The 15,482-nt window shown below is 41.9% G+C and overlaps 1 protein-coding gene and 1 pseudogene across 1 annotated transcript in view; both read left to right on the forward strand.

Annotated features, from left to right (window-relative positions):
• The first annotated feature begins 118 nt into the window (after positions 1 to 118).
• Positions 119 to 15,482, forward strand: part of HK3 (hexokinase 3) — an 88,022-nt gene continuing 72,658 nt past the window's right edge. Inside the window, exon 1 of the mRNA XM_053292804.1 lies at positions 119 to 139. The gene's annotated coding sequence lies outside the window, so the exon portion shown is untranslated. The remainder of the gene's footprint in view (positions 140 to 15,482) is intronic.
• Positions 2,049 to 2,182, forward strand: LOC128348357 (uncharacterized; annotated as a pseudogene).

Here is a 15,482-nt window from a genome sequence, read left to right on the forward strand (position 1 = left end):
GGCCTGGCAAGAGGTGGCTGTAGTGAGTCTACCTCAGTCTTGGGCACAGGCAAGCCAGCTTCAAATCTCAGTTTCACACCTCAAGTAAAGCTCTGTTTCTTGATTTGGCATGGCCCTGGGTTCAGACTGTCACAGAGAGGTCAGTTACCAACTTTGCTAATGGGTCTCATGTTGTGTGCGAACCTGCCCTGTGTGTGTTTGTAAAAAGGTGTTTGAATGCCACGTGTGTGAGTGAAAGAGCTCATGGGATTGTGCAGGGCCCTGTGTATGTGCATGTTTGAGCATGGACTTCTATTGTTGGGTTAATTTGATTGTGTATCAGTATGGTGCTGTAAAATTGTGGCAATAAAAAACTTTTGGATTTCTGTATTATTTCATTTGCAATTACAACAGGAGCAAATATTTTACAATAGTTATTCAGTAATGATTATGTCTGTAAGAAGTTAACTGTGCTGCTTCTTTATTTTCCTTTAGTACTGCTACTTTAGCCTCATTCTGTGACTCTGAAAGTTATCCTGTAGTTAAAATTGCATGAATCAAGTCTGTTAAAGATTATGTCAATGTAAAAGGAATTGAAATGCTATCCAGTTTGGTTAAGGCTTTGTTGGTATTAATTGTTAATATGGTACTGTCACTTTAAAAAGGAAAGCCTATGGAACTCTGGGGAAAGGGAGGGGAAACCCTCAGTATAGTTCTAGTGTTGGCCTAGACAAAGAGCAAAAAGCTTGTAAGAGTAATCTGCTGAGCTGTGAAGCAATAAAGGTTTGATTTGCCCCCCACATTCTCCTTGCATTGTGAGGTAACATCAGCACACTTGTAAAGATTATATAAGGTTGCTAAGCTGTTTGATACTGGGTGGTTTTTTTCTTTGAATTTTTGAAAATCTTACCGAATACACCTTCACCTTTTAGACTGTGCTGCACATCAGCTTTTAGAACTTTGCAATATATGCTGCTTATCAAAATATAATTTTTCCAAATGTTGAAGTGCAGCAGCACATTGTTGAGCATTATCATGAGGCTGCATATAGGTCCTAATGCCAGATGCACCATAAAAAGGAAAGCAGTTCTGCTAAAAACTAATCTGCCTACTTTCTTTTCACTCTCCCTACAACTGGACTAAATTTGGTCCAGATTGGTTAGGCTGTTCACAAGTTAGTCCACCTGCACCTCAAATGTTCAAGCGTCTGTCATCTTGAAATGGGGTGTATGACACCACAGCTATGCATTTGAGCTGTCCCTATGTGTCCCTACAACTGTACCCCAAATCGGTTCCCACTTTCACCTCGGACATTTATGCACCCGCCATCTTGAGTCGGGTGGATGACATCATCACAAATTACACCATTGAGGCATCTGTGTGTCCCTACAGCTGTAACAAATTTGGTTCAAATCGGTTAGGCAGTTCACAAGTTAGCCCACTTGCACCTTAAACTTTTACATGTCTGCCATCTTGGATCAGGGTGGATGACATCATCACAAACTATGCCATTGAGGTGTCCCTGTGTCACTTACTGCAACTGTATCAAATTTGGTTCAAATTAGACAGTCCACAACTTAGGCCACTTGTGCCTCAAATATTCACACGTCTGCCATCCTGAATCGGGGCGGATGACATTATCACAAACTATGCCATCGAGGTGTCCCTATGTGTCCCTACGATTGTACCCAATTTGGTTCATATTGGTGCAGGCATTGTGAAGTTGACGGGGAGGCACGGACATGGATGGACACACACGTGGAGTACCAGGTGATCTCATAAGCCTTCTGGAAAATAGGCTAAAAAGAAATTAGTATGGTCTATATGAAAACATGTGTACATTTATGATACCAGTACAATCCTATGCATGTTTATTTGGAAGTAAGTCTCACTATGTCCAATGTAGCTCACTCCCTTCTTTGTGTGTTTAAGATTGCAGCCTATCATCTTAGTTTCCATACAGTTGTTTGGTCTTAATAACCTTATGCTTTGTTTCAACTATTCACAAGGTATTTTTTCCCTTTGAATGACATAAGTCATACAGCTCACATTTACAGATAAAATACTATATCGCTTCTTGGCCTTTTGGCTAAGATCAAGTGTAGTGATAAAATATTTATTTTGTCCATTTCTTCATTTAGTATTCACAAAGAATAAAGAGAGATTAAACACTTTAAAAATTCTCTTGGGTTCTCTAGACTTCTCTGTGGTTGCCCCAGGGCTCCCCTGGTTGTTCTTAAGCAACTTTTGAAAATGTACCAGGCTTTTAGGTTGTAATGTTTTTAAGTTTTATTGATGGTCATTTAAATTTTTTAAATATTATTTAAGGTTTAAATTGTGTGTTAATTTGTAAACCACCTAGAGATTTTATAGAGTACATCAAATGTGATAAATAAGCACAACACAATGCAGCAGGAGAGCACCATCAGTATCTTATGTGCATATTTTGTAGCTCTGTTGTAATGGTACCAACATACTTTCATTAATGTTCCAGGGATCATGTTTGAAAGTACTGAGATAGCAGAGTCTTGTAATTGAAAATCTGATTTTTGTCCAACAACATTCCATAGTCCAGACTAGCTGCTGTTTTTAAAGAGACTTTGCTACTCCTGAAGTTTAAAGAAGATTCTAAGCAAGTTGGTGCTTCACAATCCATCAAGAATGTTGAAATTTGTTGCTCTATGAATGATCTTAAATTGCCCCTTTCTAATTTCTCAGGTGTCCATCTGAAAATCAACATCATCAATCTACTAATGTTGTTCAGTGTTTCATATTGATCTAAATTCCTGTAACATCTTTTAAGCAGTTCTTTTAGTTTATTGCCAATTGATGGGTATCTATCATTTTCTTTATATCTGTCTAGTTCAACTTTTTATTGTTGATTGATTACTTAAGTCCAGCTCTTGCTCACACTGTGTAATCTTCTTCTCCAGTTCTGTCTTGTGTTTGATTTTTTTGTTCACTCTAATAGTTTATGCATCTTATTCTTAATATTCCTTATTATTCTTTTAAAGTCCTCAGTAATAATTTTTGTTTCTAGATTCACCTTGTTAGAATTTCTCGTTTCCGTTCTAGTTAGACAACCTTTTTTTCTCATTACTCATTCTAAGTGTTCTGTTAATGATCAAACTAGAATTCCCTATCAAATATGTATTTAAATGCAATTGTACAGTCATCCCTGTTGATAAGAAATGAATAATTAGTCAATGATTGGTCAAAAATTAGTCACCTATCATGCACTAATAAAATGAGTAAATAAGAATTAGTCACACAATATAAATGGAGTTGCACCTGGAGACTTGCAAGTAGTGTTGTGCCCACAGAACAGTCCTTTCTCACCCCTTTTTCCATGCTGCAGCCCCAGCATCCTCCAAAAAGCCAGGGACTCATCAGGAATAGTGTGAGATGTGGCATGGGACATAGGTGGCTGTTGATGCAGGGACAATTGGCAGAAATAGCTCCCGCAACCACCACCACCGCCACTTGCTCAAGCAGAAGTATTCCTTTGGATCCAACTCATTATAAACTGAAATGCTAATACTAATGAATGGTGCTTTTAAAAATTTCTTTCATACTGTATATAGGCTAGAATTCATTTTGGTTTTCATATAAATTTGCTGACTGATCAAAGAGATTTCATAAGCTGTAGTCTGTGCACCTAAATTCATTCAAATAATTAATCTGAAACTTTCCATGAAACTCATACTCAAGTTAATTCAAGTAATTACATAAATTGCTAATTAGAAGTTTTCTGCAGATCATGCCTGTTAATTCATTCAAGCTGTTGTAAATAGTTAATAATTAATTAGGAATCTACCATGGACCATACACTTAATATAAATGTTTTCTATGAGTCTTAAGAACTAATTAATTCGCTACATATAATGCATTGCTTTAAAAGAAATAATTCATAGTTCAAATGTTGTGTCCATCCAGATTGCTTACTGACCATTCATGTCCTTTATATATGAATTGTTTTCCCAGGGTTGAATACAGTTTGTGGGTCGTGAGGTTTTCTTTTCAAAATTAAACTGGCAGGATTTACTTGTCAGCCTTTCTATACTGTAAATTAGGAAGCCAAACAGTCCAACTGGATTTCCTTTATTCAACAATACCACAAGACTGATTATCCTAGAGATATGATGGGTTAAACAGCTTTGATCATAATGTTACTTTAAATTATAGATGAGTAGAGTGTTGTAGCTTTGGCCTTGTCATCCCCAAATTGACTAAGCAAAGAGAGGAGGTCCCCTGGCTGCACCCATCCAGCTGATGCCGTGCAAATGGTGCACTGACTGGCACTGCATGTTGGTTTCCAAAAATGTTATTCTAGAGTCACCCCTGGAACAAAAAGAGAGGAGGGTGGATCCATCACATGTGAAATGAATTAAGCTTGGTTACATTGCATTGGCATGACAATTGGCCAAAGTATACCAAAAGTACTGATTCCTCCATTATCAACCAAGCGGTAAGAAACGTGTGGGGAAATGCTTGCCCCAATAGTGCAATGCCTCTTTTAGTGCAACCCTAACCCCAACTCTTTTTATATAGTGCAACGTCTCTTTTAGGCTGATGTGCCATTTTTCAGCATCACCAATGAGAAATTATGTATGGTCCAAAACTCACAACTCTGGGCAGTTTACAATAAAAATACAATTAAAACAAAACTAAAACATTAAAACAATTTAAAATTTAAGGCATGTTAAAAGTGTTAAAAACTATTAAAACTGTAAATCTAATTAAAAGCCTGAATTAACAGATGTGTCTTGACTGACCTTTTTAAAAGTTGTCAGGGTGAGGTTCTTATTTCAACAGGCAGCACATTCCAAAGCCTCAGGGCAGCAATGGAGAAGGCCCATCCCCAAGTAGCCTCCAGATGAGCTGGTGGCAACCGCAGATGAACCTCTCCAGACAATCTTAATGGGCGATGGAGCTCATGGAGAAGAAGACATTCTCTTAAATACCCAGGGTCTAAGCTGTTTAGGGCTTTATAGGTAGTAACCAGCACCTTGTATTTTGCCCAGAAATATATTGGTAGCCAGTGTTGGGAATTCTCTCTGGTAAGAGATATCCTTCTATTACAACAGAGTGCACAGAGGCACAACACAGCGGAGTCTGCCTAGGCATCTGTGTATGCTGAGAGTAAAAAACTTGGAGCCAGTTCACAGTTTCAAATCAATATCAGGAGTCTTTATTAGTGAACTCTAGTCTAGATAGTAAAGTGGAGAGATAGGATCTCTAATCTAGCTAGCTAGCTGGATGAGAGGGATGGATTCTGCATCTCTGCACACATAGTGCAGGGAGAGAGGAGCTTGCATGTTGCAAGGTAGAGGAAAGGGAAGAAGGAAGTGGAAGGCAGGAAGGAAGGAAGTCCCTAAGAGTATCAATCTACATATCAAAGGGATAGTGTCAGAGCAGTAGAGAAGGGATGACCAATCTCTTGACCCTTCTAGCCCTCTGACTCACTAGTCTGTCCCCTTCTGTCATTGAGACATGAGACAGCGCAACGTCCTTCACTTCCAACACCCGCTCTCAATGTCTCATGACTCAGTTCACAAGATTCATTTTCTCTCTCAATTTTTCAAAGCGCAGAGTCCTTCATTTTCAACAGCCAGTATAGTGCTTTCTGGAGTAATATGGTCTATCTGAGATGACCCAGAGACCAACCTGGTTGCTGCATTCTGTACCAAATGCAGTTTCTGTTTCTGGACTACATACAAAGGCAGCCCCACATAGCGCTCATTGCAGTAGTCAAGTCTGGAGATTACCAGCATATGTACCACTGTTCTGAGGTCATTTATCTCAAGAAAGAAACACAGCTAGTATATCAGCTGAAGCTGATTAAAAAGCACCTCTGGCCACTGCTTCAACCTGGGACACCAGAGAGAGGTTTGGGCACACTGGAGCAGTGTGTTTTAGACTCATTGTCGCCTAATGAGTCCTCTCTCTCCGTTGGAGTGAGCTTTAGGAGTTCCAACTGTAACCTCCAGATTGGACTGGTTCATACAATTGTGCACATCTAAAATAAGAAAATAAGAACAGCCCTGCTGGATCAGGCACAAAACCCATCTAGTCCAGCATCCTATTTCACACAGTGACCCACCATATGCCTGTGGGGAACCCACAGGGAAGAGGTATCTGCATGCCCTCTCTCCTGCTGATGCTCCCCTGCAACTGGTATTGAGAGACATTGTGCCTCTGCGGCTGGAGATGGCCCACAGCCACCAGATTAGTAGCCATTGATAGACCTGTCCACCATAAATCTGTCTGAGCCCCTTTTAAAGGCATCCAAGCTAGTGCCCATCACCACATCCCATGGCAAAGAATTCCACAGATTAATTATGTGCTGTGTGAAAAAGTACTTCCTCTTGTCCGTCCTAAATTTCCCCACCTCCAGTTGCATGGGGTGACCCCTGGTTCTAATGTTGTGAGAGGGAGAAAAATTTCTCTTTATCCACCTTCTCCACTTCATGCATAATTTTATACACTTCGATCATGAAAGAACCCCAGATGCTGTAACCCAGCCTCATAAGGAAAGTGCTCCAGGTCCATGATCATTTTGGTTGACCTCTTCTGCACCATTCCCAGTTCTACAATATCCGCCTTAAGATATGGTGACCAAAGCTATACGCAGTACTCCAGACGTGGCCGCACCACAAATTTGTATAAGGGCATTATAATATTAGCATTTTTGTTTTCAGTCCCCTTCCTAATGATTCCTAGCATGGAATTAGCCTTTTTCACAGCTGCCGCACACTGAGATGACACTTTCAATGAGCTCTCCACTGTGACCCTAAGATCCCTCTCCTGGACAGTCACCGACAGCTCAGATCCCATCAGCGTATATGTGAAGTTGGGGGAGGGGTTGCCCCAATGTGCATCACTTTACACTACCTTAGATTGAACTGCATTTGCCATTTTGTCGCCCCCTTCCCCAGTTTGGCGAGATCCTTTTGGAGTTCCTTACAATCCGTTGTGGATTTCACTACCCTAAATAGTTTAGTGTCACCTGCAAATTTGGCCACTTCGCTGCTCTCCCCAACTTCTAGATCGTTTATGAATAAGTTAGAGCACTGGTCCCAGTACTGATCCCTGGGGGACACCACTTCCTACCTACCTCCATTGTGAAAACTGTCTATTTATTCCTACTCTCTGTTTCCTGTGCTTCAACCAGTTCCCGATCGACACATAAATCTGTCCACTTATTCCATGACTGCTAAGTTTACTCAAGAGCCTTTGGTGGGGAACGTTATCCAAAGCTTTTAGGAGGTCCAAGTATACTATGTCAACTGGATCACCTTTATCCACATGCCTGTTAACACTCTCAACGAACTCCAAAAGGTTATTGAGGCAAGACTTTCCCTTGCAGAAGCCATGCTGGTTCTTCTTCAACAAGGCCTTTTTTTCTATATGTTTAACAATTTTGTCCTTTATGTAGTAATCAATTTTCTCAGCACTGAAGTTAACCTGATGGGCTTATAATTTCCTGGATCCCCCCCCCCCCGGATCCCATTTTGAAAACTGGAGTGACATTGGTTACTTTCCAGTCCTCTGGTACAGAGCCAGATTGTAGGGACAAGTTATATATTTTTGCTAGGAGATCAGCAATTTCATATATGCTCCTCAAACTCGATTTTGCGTCCCTTATTGTCTCCTTGCATTTCTTTTGCCAGAGTTTATGTTCCTTCCTGTTCTCTTCATTTGGGCAGGACTTCCATTTTCTGAAGGAAGTCTTCTTCCCTTTTATAGCTTCCCTGACTCTGCTTGTTAGCCACGCTGGCGTCCTCCTGAACTTGGTGGTACCTTTCCTCCTTTTTGGTATACATCCCAACTGTGCTTCTAGTACTGTGGTTTTAAATACGTTTCATGCTTTCTGGAGTGATTTGACCCCCCTGACTTTCCCTTTCAACTTCCTTCTTACCAGTCCCATCATTTTTGAGAAGTTTCCTCTTCTGAAGTCCAATGCTGTGTTGGACGTCCTTGACAAATCTCCACTTGCATATATCCTTAATTGGATCACACGATGGTCACTGCTACCGAATAGTTCTGCAACTCTGACATCTAGCACCTGGTCCTGGGCACCACTCATGATTAAATCCAAAGTTGCCATCTCTTTGGTTGGTTCTGCGACTAATTTTTCTAAGGCACAGTCATTTGGCATGTCTAGAAATTTGGCCTCTCTGTCATTACCTGAATGTGAATTTACCCACTCTATGTGTGAGTAGCTGAAGTCACCCATTATTACTGTCTTTGACTCCTTTCTTATTTGTTTCTCCAACTTCAGGTCATTCTCAGCACTTTGATCCGGAGGGCGATAGCACGTCCCTAGTAACACATTTCATTTCAGTCCTTGTAATGTTACCCATAATGATTTTGTGGTGGACTCCAGTCCACCTAGGTTTTCTAGCTTATTGGAATCTATCCCTTCTTTGATATACAGTGCCACTCCTCCACAATCCTTCCCTCCCTGTCTCTTCTATAGAGTTTATATCCAGGAATAATCATGTACCACTGGTTCTCACCATTCCACCAGGTTTCTGTTACACCCACTATATCTATGTTTTCATTAATAACCAAGTACTCCAGCTCACCTGTCTTGGCTCGGAGGCTTCTGGCATTGGTCCCACACCTGGTGTTGGTGTGTGCTTTCCCCCTTACCATCTTTTGATCTATTTGGCAAGCTGTCCTTTGTTTTCTTCTGCTCAACTCCTGGCTCTACTCTGTCCCCTTCTGCTTTATCCAAAGCATTTTCACCCTCACACCTTAGGGGATTTTGCCGGCCAAAGGAGAAACCACCCAGTTCCTGCCGGCAATCCCCCAGGCATCATTTTAAAAGCTGCTCTGCGACCTTCTTGATTTTAAGCACCAGCAGTCTGGTTCCATCTTGGTTCAATTGGAGCCCATCCCTTTTGTACAGGCTTCATTTCGCCAAAATGTATCCTACTGCCTAACGAATCTATACCCCTCCTCCCAGCACCACCATCTCCTCAATGCATTGAGACCCCTCAGCTCCGCCTGTCTCGCTGTTCCTGCGTGTGGAACAGGTAGCACTTCAGAGAACGCTATCTTGGGGGTCCTGGACTTCAGTGTGCTACCTAGCAGCCTAAATTTGACTTCCAGTACCTCCCAACTGCATTTCCCAACATCGTTGGTGCCAACATGCACCACAACAGCTGACTGAACCCCAGCACTGCCTAACAGCCCACCTAGATGCAGCATGACGTCCACAACCTTCACACCAGGCAGGCAAGTCACTGTGTGGTCTACACGAGGGTCACAGACCCATCTCTCTGTGCCCCTAATGATTGAATCACCCACTGCTAAGAGGCCCCCACCCCTGGAGGAGTATCCTCTGTGCAAGAGGTTAGGGGTGCATCACCCAAGGAAGGGGTCCCTGCTAAGGGAGTGTTTCCTTCTTCCTCAGACCAATTTATTAAAATGTGTTAATAATATAAATAAATAAATAAATAAATAAATAAATAAATAAATAAATGTCCTCTTTCCCTGAAACCCTAATTCTCCATGACAGCAGAAGCGCTGTCAGTCTGGGAGTGGGATACATCTACCACATCCTTGGAGGGTTTCATCCACACACCTCTCTGCCTCCCTGAGCTTTTCCAGGTCAGCCACCTTGTCTTCAAGGAAACAAACTTGCTCCCTGAGAGCCAAGAGCTCTTTGCACCAAGCGCACACCCACAACTTCTGCCCCTCAGGCAGACAGTCATACATGTGACACTCTGTGCAATACACTGAGGAACAGCCCATCCCCTGCTGGAATTCTGCCTTCATAATTAGTTTTATTGGCTATTTAGAGTATATGGGGCTTGAAGCTAAGTACTGGGTACAGTTGTCAGCTAATTAATGGTTTTTAGTTTTGCCCTCCAAGGAAATTACAAAGGTTGGGTAGTACTCACCTTATTCTGGCACTGGATGGCTCCCCTGTGTTGAAGAGGCACTTCTTGTGTGCCTCCTCATAGAGTTTCCCGCTAAACTCCTACAAAACTCCTTCGTATCTGTTTGCAAACTCCTGTTAGGAAAGCTCCAGGGAGCAAAGCTCCTCTGGTCCGAAGCTTGTATTCAACAGCAGCAATCATACTGACTCAGCTCAGTTTGGTTTAATGTGGGCTAATGTGGGTTAACTATATTAGCATGATGTTTATGGCCTGAGATGAAGCTGAGATTCCCACCCTGGCATGGGTTTGTAAGAACAGGTCCTATATGTACACATGTAAAGGAGACCCAGAGGGTTGTTTGTAACTGTGGACCCTTGAATGTTTAGTAGGTCTTGGATTTAAATCCCAGCATGGCCTTGAACTTATAGCAGAACTTGGGACAAAATATGCTCACTCCTCCAGCTCAGTAACTACAATAGAATATTAGTCTGTGTCTCAGGGCTATTGTGAGAATGAACAAGTTGAAAAGTGTATGACTCTTTCCAAATAAAAAGTGTATTTAAATAATAACAGAGGCTACAATGTTACTGTTCATTTGTGCTAGAAGAGGATGTGTAGGCAGGCCAAATGTTAGCTCTATCCATGAGGATGCATCGTATCTATTTGTGAAGGAGCCCGGTTAAGAGCTTCCTTCCTTTGAGGGAGGTGCTGTCTTCAGACACTCACTTTCAAAAGCTGCTGCATAATTATTTTTAGGCACAGAATGGACTCAGATTGGAGAAATGATTTGGTTTTTTTTCTTTTAAAGGAAGAAAGAAATGAAAAAAAAACTGAATAAACCAACCACCGGAGCTAATTTCTCTCTCTTGTCTCATTTTTTGTACAAACGACTCCATATCAAGTGGGGAGTTTAACACAGGAGACTCCATTTTAGTTTCGGCTTGGCCACAAAAATTGCATGCGAATTAATAGGTAATCAAGGCTGACCAGGAGTGCAGGTCACACCAATTTGTCAGGGTGAGAGCTGAAAGCAGTGTTTGTGTGCAAAGAAGGAAAAGGAGAAGCAGTTTTGGATTTAGGCAGGGACTGGAGTGAAACAATTCGAGTCTTGGAACAGGATGGCAAGAAGGAAATGCTATTTCATACACACCTACAGAATTAACTCTCACAAGATCTGGTGTTAGCCACTAACTTGGATTACTCTAAAATAGGCTAGACAAATTCATGAAAGGCTAGCCACTAGCCATAGTCAATCACCACTAGCTACATAGAATCTCCTAGTCCAGAAGCAATATATCTTTGAATAGCAGATGCTATTGGCAAACAATAGGGAAGGTCTATTATTTACATGGCATCGGGTTATTCATTGTTGGAATTCTGGATGAGATGGCTTGCCAGCAGCCTCCTCTTCTCTCCTCATGCTTCTTGTTTGCTTTGTATGGAGTGTGAGGAGAAGCCCTGCTTACAAAGCTTGTAAGAATCAGATTGGTCCCAAAGAGCTGGAGGCATTTCAATAGCAGGAGGCATTTCTCTGCTGCCCTGCCCAGCTGGTGCTACAATAATCTGCCTCCTGCAGGGATGTGGAAAACATTTGAAGCCTACTCTGGGAAGAGGAGTAGCTGACCTGAGAAGGTAGCAAGCTTTTCTAAAACAACTGTTTTTCTTCAAACAGTAGGAGGGGACGATTTTGTGGAGCTGATATCTCTTTAGGAGAGAAGTCCAAGTTTGTGTGACTGTGTCTGGTTTTTGCTGGACTTGTTTTTGTGCCTATGTGTCTTTCAGTATTAGTTTCTCTCTTACCTGGAAAGAGTGAGTGGGAGGAGCCAGTTAGGGCTGAGGTGAGTCACACCTGGTGGGAGAGGCCACATTCCTGTTGAGCTTGTTTGCCTCAGTTTGAAGCCTACTCTCTACATAAGAGGCGGTGGCTGCTAGGGAATTTAGTGACCAGAAATTAGCGAACAGGCATCAGCAAACAGGTATACAGGAGTTTTGCATGGAATTTAGCATGGAAGTGTGCAGGGGAGCTTGAAGGGAGCCCTTTTGATCACAAGGAGCCCAGAGGGAGTTTTAAACAAATTTTTAACCTTTCCCCAAAATCTCTATGGGGTTTTGGGGAAAAGGTTAAGAATTTGTTTAAAATCTTTCACTTGTCCATTTCTTTTGTGGGTTGAGTGGTAGGTAGCACCCAACATGCCCTACCACCCAACCCACTTGGGTGTCCTAGGAGTTATCCATGGGGAACAATGGGGTGTTTCGAGTTTCCCCATTGTTCTCTATGGCCAAAACACTTGAAATGTTTTGAGTTTGTTTCATTGAAACAGCCAGCTTGGCCGCTGTTTTGACAAAACATTTTGGCCATTTTGTGTTTCATTTTGAGCTCAAAACAAAATGTAAAATCCATTCTGTGCTCATCCGTAGCCTCCTGAGGCATCCTCTCACTTTGCCTCATGAAATCCTCCCCTGACTGGGTGAGATGTTTGGATGAAGTAGGGCAGGGGACTGGATAGTTCTGCCCCTACCTGTCAAGCTTATAATCCTGCTTTAGCTACAGTGATGCAAATCTTTAATTACATTGCTACAGTGAAAGCAAAGCAGCCTCTTCAGTCTGGGCTGAGAAAGTTCTGTCTCTAGAATGTCAGTGAAACGTTCTCTTTCATTGTTTCCCAAAGATCACCCGGGCAAGCCATAGCTTATGCAGCTGTGAAGCTTTTAGGAGTACCTTAGAATGGTACAGATGAGATCAGAAACCCTGGATTTGGAGGGCTGATATCTACTCTACAATTCATACTTGGAAACATATCCAAGAATAAATTATAATCATCTCATCAAGTCAGAAAAGCACATGTTTGTATAAAAAAATTCAGCATGTGTCCCTTTAATATACTCAGGAGTGGGAGACTGATGCTTTCAAATCATTACTTCCAATTATTTTAAACTAACACACATCAATTTGTACAAACATGTGCTCTTCACACTTGATGGAAGGTGTGTGTATTTTGTACTCTGATGTCTGTTCTTAAGCACAAAATGTAAAGTGAGAATTGGCCTTGCACCAAACCAGGTGGAAATGTGCAGGTGCCCTGTGTCATCAGCTGTGTCAGTTCTGGGTCAAACTGCTTTTGTGGATGAAACAACAAAGTGGCTTCCCCATGGTGTTAGCCTGAGGCTGTTTTAAAACATGTTTCTCAAGAAAATTCCTGCAGGCACGCGCGTGCATGCACGGCGGCGACAGGCATGCGCGCCGCGACGAGCACATGCATGCTCGTATTTTCGCAACTTCCGGGCAACGACGGGGGCAGGGGAGGCAGGGAGGAATGCTGCCGCCCCCCAAACTACAAGCCTAAATGTAGCGCCAGAGGGGGAAGAGCGGCGGGAGGGGTAAGTACTACCCCCCCCGCCCTTAAAGGTAGACCCCCCTCAGTGCCGAACCGTGCCGCAGTGGTTCCGTGCACACCACTAGGGGTGGTTAGAATGTTGACTTTGGAGCAGAGAGATCCAGATCCAGATCCCCACTTCACTGACTGATCTTGGATCAGTCACTATTGCTCAGCTTAATCTAACTTACAATGTAGTTGTGAGGATAAAATGAGGTGAGGGGGAGAACTATATTAGCAGCCCTGAACGTAATGGAGGAAGGATGGAATCATCATCATCATCATCATCATCCCCCAGTGAGGCACTACCTTGGCGTGGTTGTGGGGCTTGCATGCTCTGAGGAAGGTGAGAGCTATGCCAGAGGTCCAACCATACTGGACACGTCTCACCAGAGGAGCCAGACAAAGAGTGCCTCTCCCATTAACAATATGGTGAGATGTAACTTTAATAAACCTATACCGGATCGGTCGTCACCCAAGTCAACAAGGACCGCACCAGGTGCTGGAGTCCCTGGACATCTGGTGGCAAGTGGGCTACAGGACTCAGGATCTTCAGTTGAGCAACCAAGGCTGGAGACTGCAAGGTTACTGGAAAAAATGTCGCTTAACTGGAAAAAATATATGAAAAATGCCAACAAGGAAATAATGATGTGCTATTACAAGTCTAGTCCAACTAGAAGAGGTTATTTTAAAAGAATGTACCAAATTTGGAAAGAGAAGCATCCAGATACAGAAATAACAGAACAAAGGCTAGCAGACCAGAGAAGATTCATAATAAGAAATAAAGTATTCACAGAAGTTGAGCTGGAAGAACTGCAAAGAGCAACACAGGCTCAAGATATGGAAGAAGAATTATTACCAATTGAAGAAGTTGCTCAGGCGCAGGTGGAGGAGGTGTTGGAAATCGAGGATGCCACTGTTGCTGAACTGTTTCAAAATAAAAACCAGGCAACCTCCCCTTTGCCTTCACCTAAAACCTCCGAATGCCGTTTAACAGAAAAGCAACAAGAACTAAAGCAAAAAATAACTGAGCACATGAACCAAACAACTACCAGGGTTCGACTTCCAGCTCTAAAAACAGTTGCCAAAAAACAACTTGCTCAGGCATTAAAAGATGTCAGTGCTGCACTTGCAGAAATAACAACCAAGAATTTGCAAGAAACAAACCAACTAATGTACAGTGCAGCAACAATAACAACACAAGAGCTCGGATATAAGATCAGTGGACCTGTAAAAAAGAAAGAAAGTAGTACATCACCTAAATGGAAGATTAGATTAGAAAATAAAATCTCCAGGCTTAGATCGGATGCTAGTAAATTGAAAGATATGAAAGACAAGAAGCTGAAGAATGAAAACACCAAACAGTGTCTGATCCAAAAATACCACCTAGATTCAAGGAAAATTAGAGAAGTCCTGGAAATAATAAAGCAGCAAATAACAGCAGTGTCAAAGAAGATTTGCAGATTTGAAGCCAGAATTACACAACATAGGCAGAATCTCCAATTCCAGTCAAATTAGAGACGTATCTACCAAAGCATAGAAGGAGAAACTGCAAGAAACGTAGAAACACGAATTAAAGAAGAAACAGTGCAATTCTGAGGGAAATTATGGGACAATCCAATAGATTATAATAAAAAAGCAGGCTGGGTGAAAGAGGTAAAAAAATGTAACCAACAAATGCAAGATCTAATAATAACACCAGAATTAATAAGTGAAAGAGCAAAGAAAATTAAAAATTGGACTGCACCAGGTGACGATGAACTACATGGCTTTTGGCTGAAACACCTAACAAGCCTTCATAAACAACTATCAAAACAGTTCAATCATTTTTTTGCAAGGGTGATATTGCACAATGGCTAACAAGTGGGAAAACTCATCACATAATGAAAGACCCAGCAAAAGGTGCAGTTCCAAGTAATTATAGACCAATAACCTGCCTGCCAACCATGTTCAAATTATTAACTGGAATAATAGCAGATGAAGTGATGCAACACTTATTAACTAACAAACAGCTTCCAGTTGAACAGAAAGGAAATTGCCTGAACACCAGAGGCACAAAAGACCAGCTGCTGATTGACAAAATTATTTTTAGAAAATTGCAAGAGAAGAAAAACCAATCTAAGTGTTGCATGGATTGACTACAAGAAAGCCTCCGACTTATTGCCTCACACATGGATACTAAAATGTTTAGAAACAACTGGTGTCAGCAAAAACATTCAGATATTTATTTAAAAAA

Source organism: Hemicordylus capensis, chromosome 2 (assembly GCF_027244095.1).
Source record: "Hemicordylus capensis ecotype Gifberg chromosome 2, rHemCap1.1.pri, whole genome shotgun sequence".
Taxonomy (NCBI): domain Eukaryota; kingdom Metazoa; phylum Chordata; class Lepidosauria; order Squamata; family Cordylidae; genus Hemicordylus; species Hemicordylus capensis.